At 41.5% G+C, this 8,452-nt stretch overlaps 1 non-coding gene across 1 annotated transcript; it reads right to left on the bottom strand.

The window, feature by feature from the left end:
- Positions 1 to 259: 259 nt before the first annotated feature.
- On the bottom strand, positions 260 to 363 carry LOC130964678 (small nucleolar RNA R71). The gene has a single exon (XR_009080763.1). It is a non-coding gene; the product is annotated as a small nucleolar RNA R71 (small nucleolar RNA).
- Between the last annotated feature and the right edge of the window lie 8,089 nt (positions 364 to 8,452).

The following is an 8,452-nucleotide window of genomic DNA, read 5'->3' as shown; positions in this document are numbered from 1 at the left end:
TTTAATGCAACAAAACTGCAAGTTTTATGGACTTCCATCTGAAGATCCTTATCAGTTTTTAACTGAGTTCTTGCAGATCTGTGAGACTGTAAAGACGAATGGGGTTGATCCTGAAGTCTACAGACTCATGCTTTTCCCTTTTGCTGTAAGAGACAGAGCTAGAGTATGGTTGGATTCACAACCCAAGGATAGCCTGGACTCATGGGATAAGCTGGTCACTGCCTTTTTGGATAAATTCTTTCCTCCTCAAAAGCTGAGCAAGCTGAGAGTGGATGTTCAAACTTTCAAACAAAAAGATGGTGAATCCCTCTATGAAGCTTGGGAAAGATACAAGCAGCTGACCAAGAGATGTCCATCTGACATGTTTTCAGAATGGACCATTTTAGATATATTCTATTATGGTCTCTCTGAATTTTCGAAAATGTCATTGGACCATTCTGCAGGTGGATCTATTCACCTGAAGAAAACGCCTAAAGAGGCTCAAGAACTCATTGACATGGTTGTAAATAACCAGTTCATGTACACTTCTGAGAGAAATTCCGTGAACAATGGGATACCTCAGAAGAAAGGAGTTCTTGAAATTGATACTCTGAATGCCATATTGGCACAGAACAAAGTGTTGACTCAACAGGTCAACATGATCTCTCAAAATCTGAATGGATGGTAACATGCATCCAACAGTACTAGAGAGGCAGCTTCTGAAGAAGCTTATGATCCTGAGAACCCTGCCATGGCAGAGGTTAATTACATGGGTGAACCTTATGGAAATACCTATAACTCATCATGGAGAAATCATCCAAATTTCTCATGGAAGGATCAACAAAAACCTCAACAAGGTTTTAACAATGGTGGACGCAATAGGCTGGGCAATAACAAGCCATATCCATCATCTTCTCAGCAACAGACAGAGAATTCTGAACAAAACACTTCTAATTTAGCCAATGTAGTCTCTGATCTGTCAAAGGCCACCTTCAGTTTCATGAGTGAAACAAGATCCTCCATTAGAAATCTGGAGGCACAAGTGGGCCAGCTGAGTAAGAAAGTCATTGAAACTCCTCCCAGTATTCTCCCAAGCAATACAGAAGAGAATCCAAAAGGAGAGTGCAAAGCCATTGACATAGTCAATATGGCCGAATGCACAAAGGAGGAAGAGGATGAAAATCCTAGTGAGAAAGACCTCCTGGGACGTCCCTCAAGCTAGAAGGAGTTTCCTATTAAGGATCCAAAGGAATCTGAGGCTCATTGGTGCACGAAATTGCAATAACACTTTTGCAATCCCGCACAACTAACCAGCAAGTGCACTGGGTCGTCCAAGTAATACCTTGCGTGAGCAAGGGTCGATCCCACGGAGATTGTCGGCTTGAATCAAGCTATGGTTATCTTGTAAATCTTAGTCAGGATATCAGAAATTATCGGGATTGATTGTGAAAAGTAAAAGAACATGAAATGGTTACTTGTTTTGCAGTAATGGAGAAGAGGTTGAGGTTTGGAGATGCTCCATCTTCTGAATCTCTGCTTTCCTACTGTCTTCTTCATCAAACACGCAAGTCTCCTTCCATGGCAAGCTGTGTGTAGGGTTTCACCGTTGTCAGTGGCTACCTCCCATCCTCTCATTGGAACGATTCCTAATGCCCTGTCACGGCACGGCATTCCATATGTCGGTTCTCAATCAGACCGGAGTAGAATCCAGTGATTCTTTTGGCGTCTGTCACTAACGCCCCGCCTTCAGGAGATTGAAGCACGTCACAGTCATTCAGTCATTGAATCCTACTCAGAATACCACAGACAAGGTTTAGACCTTCCGGATTCTCTTGAATGCCGCCATCAGTCTAGCTTATACCACGAAGATTCCGTAAAAGAATCCAAGAGATAACTACTTAATCTAAGGTAGAACAGAGGTGGTTGTCAGGCACATGTTCATAGTTGAGAATGATGATGATTGTCACTGATCATCACATTCATCCGGATTAAGAACAAGTATTATCTTAGAATGGAAGCAAGCATGATTGAATGAGAAACAGTAGTAATTGCATTAATCCATCAAGACACAGCAGAGCTCCTCACCCCAACCATGGGGTTTTAGAGACTCATGCTGTGGAAGAAAAGGTGTACAATGTCATAAGGTCGCATTTCGTACTGATTACAAAGTCAAAAGGTCCTATAAGTAGTAAACTAGTATCCTAAGGTTTACAGAAATGAGTAAATGACAGAAAAATCCACTTCCGGGCCCACTTGGTGTGTGCTTGGGCTGAGCATTGAAGCTTTTATGTGTAGAGACGTTTTCTGGAGTTAAACGCCAGTTCTCATGCCAGTTTGGGCGTTTAACTCCAAGTTTTATGCCAGTTCCGGCGTTTAACGCTGGAATTTCTGAGGCCGGTTTGCTACGCAGGTTGGGCCATCAAATCTTGGGCAAAGTATGGACTATTATATATTGCTGGAAAGCCCTGGATGTCTACTTTCCAACGCCGTTGAGAGCGCGCCAATTGGGCTTCTGTAGCTCCAGAAAATCCGCTTCGAGTGCAGGGAGGTCAGAATCCAACAGCATCTGCAGTCCTTTTCAGTCTCTGGATCAGATTTTTGCTCAGAACCTTCAATTTCAGTCAGAAAATACCTGAAATCACAGAAAAATACACAAACTCATAGTAAAGTCCAGAAAGTGAATTTTAATTAAAACTAATAAAAATATAATAAAAACTAACTAAAAGATACTAAAAACATACTAAAAACAATGCCAAAAAGTGTACAAATTATCCGCTCATCACAACACCAAACTTAAATTGTTGCTTGTCCCCAAGCAACTGAAAATCAAATAGGATAAAAAGAAGAGAATATACTATAGATTCCAAAATATCAAAGAAACATAGTTCCAATTAGATGAGCGGGACTAGTAGCTTTTGCCTCCGAACAGTTTTGGCATCTCACTCTATCCTTTGAAGTTCAGAATGATTGGCATCTATGAGAACTCAGAACTTAGATAATGTTATTGATTCTCCTAGTTAAGTATAATGATTCTTGAACATAGCTAATTTATGAGTCTTGGCTGTGGCCCAAAGCACTCTGTCTTCCAGTATTACCACCGGATACACACATGCCACAGACACATAATTGGGTGAACCTTTTCAGATTGTGACTCAGCTTTGCTAAAGTCCCCAATTAGAGGTGTCCAGGGTTCTTAAGCACACTCTTGTTGCCTTGGATCACAACTCTATTTCTTTTCTTTTTCTTCTTCTTTTCTCTTTTTTTTTCGAAAATTTTTTTTTTTTTGTATTCACTGCTTTTTTCTTGCTTCAAGAATCAATTTGATGATTTTTCAGATCCTCAATAACAGTTCTCTTTCTCCTCATTCTTTCAAGAGCCAACAAATTTAACATTCTTAAAAACAACAAATTCAAGAGACATATGCACTATTCAAGCATTCATTCAGAAAACAAAAAGTATTGTCACCACATCAAACTAATTCAACTAGTTTCAGAGATAAATTTTGAAACCCTGTACTTCTTGTTCTTTTGTGATTAAAGCATTTTTCTTTTAAGAGAGGTGATGGATTCATAGGACATTCATAACTTTAAGGCATAACTTTAATTTTATTAATTATGAATTAAAAACAAGACTCAAAAATAGATATAGAATGAGACTAGAAAAACGAAAAATAAAAACAAAATAAAGGAAAATAAAAAAACAAAAAACAGAGGCTCCTAATGATAGAGGTTTTCACAGAGTTAGGACTCAACACCTTGATTTTGAGAAGTGGATGCTCCCTCAGCTTGAGAGGAGAGCTTTTGGCGTTTCAACTCTTGGAGTTCACGCCCCTGCTTCTCTTGTTCCTTCAGCAATTTGCAGAGCATGCAATTCTGATTCTGCTGTTCTTCCTTCAGTTGCTCCATAGTCTCTTGCAGCTTGTTAATAGATGCTTCTAGGCTGGACCAGTAGTCAATTCTTGGGAATTCAGGGAGGAATTCCTGCGCCCTCCTCTTGATGGAGTGTCTGCACTGTCCTTCCATTGACTTCTTGGTGATTGGGTGTTCAATGGGTATGAACTCATCTACTCCCATCTTCACCCCAGCCTCTTTACAGAGCAAGGAAATCAAGCTTGGGTAAGCCAGTTTGGCCTCAGTGGAATTCTTATTTGCAATGGTGTAGATCTCACAAGCAATCACATGATGAACCTCCACTTCTTTTCCAAGCATAATGCAGTGAATCATCACTGCTCTCTTGATGGTGACCTCAGAACGGTTGCTAGTGGACAATATGGAACGCCCAATAAAGTCTAGCCAACCTCTTGCAATTGGCTTGAGGTCTCCCCTCTTGAGTTGGTTTGGGACACCCTTTGAATTGGTTATCCACTTAGTCCCAGGGAGGCAGATGTCCTCTAGAACTTGATCCAAACCTTTATCTACTCTCACCATCCTCCTATTGAAGGAATCAGGATCATCTTGTAGTTGAGGTAGTTGAAGATTCTCTTATTTTGTCCAGATGGAAGTACATAACTTTCCCTCTGACCATGGTTCTGTGGTATGGTAAGCGGTTCCAGTCATTCTTTGCTTATCTGTTAGCCACAGATTTGAGTAGAATTCCTGAACCATGTTCCTTCCAACCTTTGTCTCAGGATTGGTCAGAACTTCCCAACCTCTGTTTCGAATTTGCTCTTGGATCTCCGGATATTCATCTTCTTTCAGATCAATTTAACTTCCGGGATCACTGACCTCAGACCCATTATTTTGTGATAATGGTCTTCATGTTCTTTGGTTAAGAACTTCTCTTCATTCCAAAGATTCTTTGGATTAGTCTCTTTCTTTTCCTCTTGAGTTGGTTTGTTTTCCCTTGGGAGCCATGATCTTGATAGATCTTAGCTTAGTGATCACGGAAAAGCACACCAAACTTAGAGGTTTTGCTTGTCCTCAAGCAAAAAGAAAGAAAGAAGAGAAGAGAGAGAGAGAGAGAGAGAGAGAGGAAATTCGAATGGTGTGAGGAAGGAGGGGTGAGGAACGTTTATAGAGTGGGAGGAGAATTTCGAAAACAAAGAGAGATTTTGAAAGGAAATTTGAAAAGATTTTGAAAAAATTTGAGAAAAGGGTGAGTTTTTGAAGAAGATTTGAGATTATTTTGAAATAGATTTGAAGAATGGTTTTGATTTGTGAAGATTTGAAAGTGAATAATGAAAGGTTGAAGTGCATTTATCAGAAGATTATGGGTAAAAAGAGGAAAGTTTGAAAAAATTTGAGTTGAAAACAAAAATGTGGTCCCCCCACCTTTCTGGCGTTAAACGCCCAGAATGGCACCCATTCTGGCGTTTAACGCCCACTTGGCACCCTTTTTGGGGCGTTTAACGCCCAGCCAGGTACCCTGGCTGGCGTTAAACGCCAGAAAACCTTCCTCACTGGGCGTTTTTCTGAACGCCCAGTGATGCTGCACACCTGGCGTTAAACGCCCAGAATGGTACCCATTCTGCGTTTAACGCCCAAAATGGTACCATTACTGGCGTTAAACGCCCAGAATGGTACCCATTCTGGCGTTTAACGCCCAAAATGCACCTACTGGCGTTTTTTTCGCCAGTAAGCTCATTTTCTCTGCTTTTTGAGCTGAATCCTTCTGTAACTCTGTGAATTCCTTCATTTTTTGATATTTGCCTCTGTAAGAACAAATCATACAACCTACTAATGACTGGGTTGCCTCCCAGTAATGCTTCTTTACTGTCTTTAGCTGGACTTTCACTGAGAATCACTCTAGTCTCAGTTTTGAGCACTCATGCTCAAAGTTTCCTTCAAGATAATGTTTGATTCTCTATCCATTAACAATGACTTCTTATCAGAATCAATATCCTGAAGCTCAACATATCCATATGTGACACTCCTGTAATCACATATGGACCCCCCCAACGGGATTTGAGTTTTCCTGGAAACAGTTTGAGCCTAGAGTTGAAGAGCAGAACTTTTTGTCCTGGCTCAAAGACTCTGGTTGACAATTTCCTGTCATGCCATTTCTTTGCCTTTTCCTTATAAATTTTTGCATTTTCAAGGCATTGAGTCTGAACTCCTCTAGCTCATTCAGCTGTAGCATCTTTTTTCACCAGCTAACTGTGCATCCATGTTTAGGAATCTGGTTGCCCAGTAGGCTTTATGTTCCATTCCACAGGCAAATGGCGGCCTTCCCATACACCAATTGGTATGGAGAGGTGCCTATAGGAGTCTTGAATGCTGTTCTGTATGCCCACAGAGCATCATCCAAGCTCTTTGCCCAATCCTTTCTTCGGGCCATTACAGTCCGTTCTAGGATTCTTTTTAGTTCTCTGTTAGACCTCTGCTTGCCCATTTGTCTGTGGATGATACGGAGTTGCCACTTTGTGGCTAATTCCATATCTGACCATAGCAGAGTATAGTTGTTTATTGCAGAAATGAGTGCCCCCATCACTGATTAGCACTCTGGGAACGCCAATCTGCTGAAAATGTTCTTCTGGAGGAATTTCAGTACGGTCTTAGTATCATTAGTGGGTGTAGCAATTGCTTCTACCCACTTAGATACATAGTCCACTGCCACCAGAATGTAAGTGTTTGAGTATGATGGTGGGAATGGCCCATGAAGTCAATTCCCCATACATCAAACAGCTCTATCTCTAATATCCCTTGTTGAGGCATGGCATATCCATGAGGCAGGTTACCAGCTCTTGGCAACTGTCACAGTTACGCACAAACTCTCGGGAATCTTTATAGAGAGTAGGCCAGTAGAAGCCACATTGGAGGACTTTAGTGGCTGTTCGCTCACTTCCAAAATGTCCTCCATACTGTGATCCATGGCAGTGCCATAGGATCCTCTGTGCTTCTTCTCTGGGTACACACCTGCGGATCACTCCGTCAGCACATCTCTTAAAGAGATATGGTTCATCCCAAAGGTAGTACTTGGCATCTGAAATTAATTTCTTTTTCTGCATGTAACTGTACTCTTTGGGTATGAACCTCACAGCTTTATAGTTTGCAATGTCTGCAAACCATGGAGCTTCCTGAATGGCAAATAATTGCTCATCTGGGAAAGTCTCAGAAATCTCAGTAGAAGGGAAGGACGCCCCAACTACTGGCTCTATTCTGGACAGATGATCAGCTACATGATTCTCTGTCCCTTTTCTGTCTCTTATTTCTATATCAAACTCTTGCAGAAGCAACACCCATCTGATAAGCCTGGGTTTTGAATCCTGCTTTGTGAGTAAGTATTTAAGAGCAGCATGGTCAGTGTACACAATCACTTTGGATCCTACTAGGTAGGATCTAAACTTGTCAATGGCATAAACCACTGCAAGTAATTCTTTTTCTGTGGTTGTGTAATTCTTCTATGCATCATTTAGAACACGGCTGGCATAATAAATGACATGCAGAAGTTTATTATGCCTCTGTCCCAACACTGCACCAATGGCATGATCACTGGCATCACACATTAATTCAAATGGTAATGCCCAATCTGGTGCAGAGATAATTGGTGCTGTGACCAGCTTAGCTTTCAGGGTCTCAAATGCCTGCAGACCTCATTATCAAAGATAAATGGAGTCAGCAGCTAGCAGATTACTCAGAGGTTTGGCAATTTTCGAAAAATCCTTGATAAACCTTCTGTAAAATCCTGCATGTCCCAGAAAGCTTCTGATTGCCTTAACATTGGCAGGTGGTGGTAATTTTTCAATTACCTCTACCTTTGCCTTATCCACCTCTATTCCCCTGCTTGAAATTTTGTGCCCAAGGACAATTCCTTCAGTCACAATAAAGTGACATTTCTCCCAGTTTAAAACCAGGTTAGTCTCTTGGCATCTTTTCAGGACAAGTGATAGGTGGTTAAGACAGAGCTAATGAGTCTCCATATACTGAGAAGTCATCCATGAAGACTTCCAGAAATTTCTCTACCATATCTGAGAAGATAGAGAGCATGCACCTTTGGAAGGTTGCAGGTGCATTGCACAGACCAAAAGGCATTCTCCTATAGGCAAACACGCCTGAAGGGCAGGTGAATGCTGTTTTCTCTTGGTCCTGAGGGTCTACTGCAATTTGTTGTAGCCTGAATAGCCATCCAAAAGCAGTAATAATCATGGCCAGCTAGTCTTTCTAGCATTTGGCCTATGAATGGTAAAGGAAAATGATCCTTTCTGGTGGCTGTATTGAGCCTTCTGTAGTCAATACACATGCGCCACCCTGTGACTGTCCTTGTGGGAACCAGTTCATTTTTTTCATTATGAACCACTGTCATGCCTCCCTTTTTGGGAACAACTTGGACAGGGCTCACCCAGGGGCTATCAGAAATAGGATAAATGATCCCAGCCTCTAGTATTTAGTGACCTCTTTCTGCACCACCTCCTTCTGGCTGGATTTAGCCTCCTCTGTGGTTGAACCACTGGTTTGGCATTATCCTCCAACAGGATCTTGTGCATGCATCTAGCTGGGCTAATGCCCTTAAGATCACTTATGGACCACCCAAGAGC

This window comes from Arachis stenosperma, chromosome 2 (assembly GCF_014773155.1).
Source record: "Arachis stenosperma cultivar V10309 chromosome 2, arast.V10309.gnm1.PFL2, whole genome shotgun sequence".
NCBI classification, from domain to species: domain Eukaryota; kingdom Viridiplantae; phylum Streptophyta; class Magnoliopsida; order Fabales; family Fabaceae; genus Arachis; species Arachis stenosperma.
Note: the sequence above shows the minus strand (reverse complement) of the source record. Positions and strands in the feature narration are given on the sequence as shown.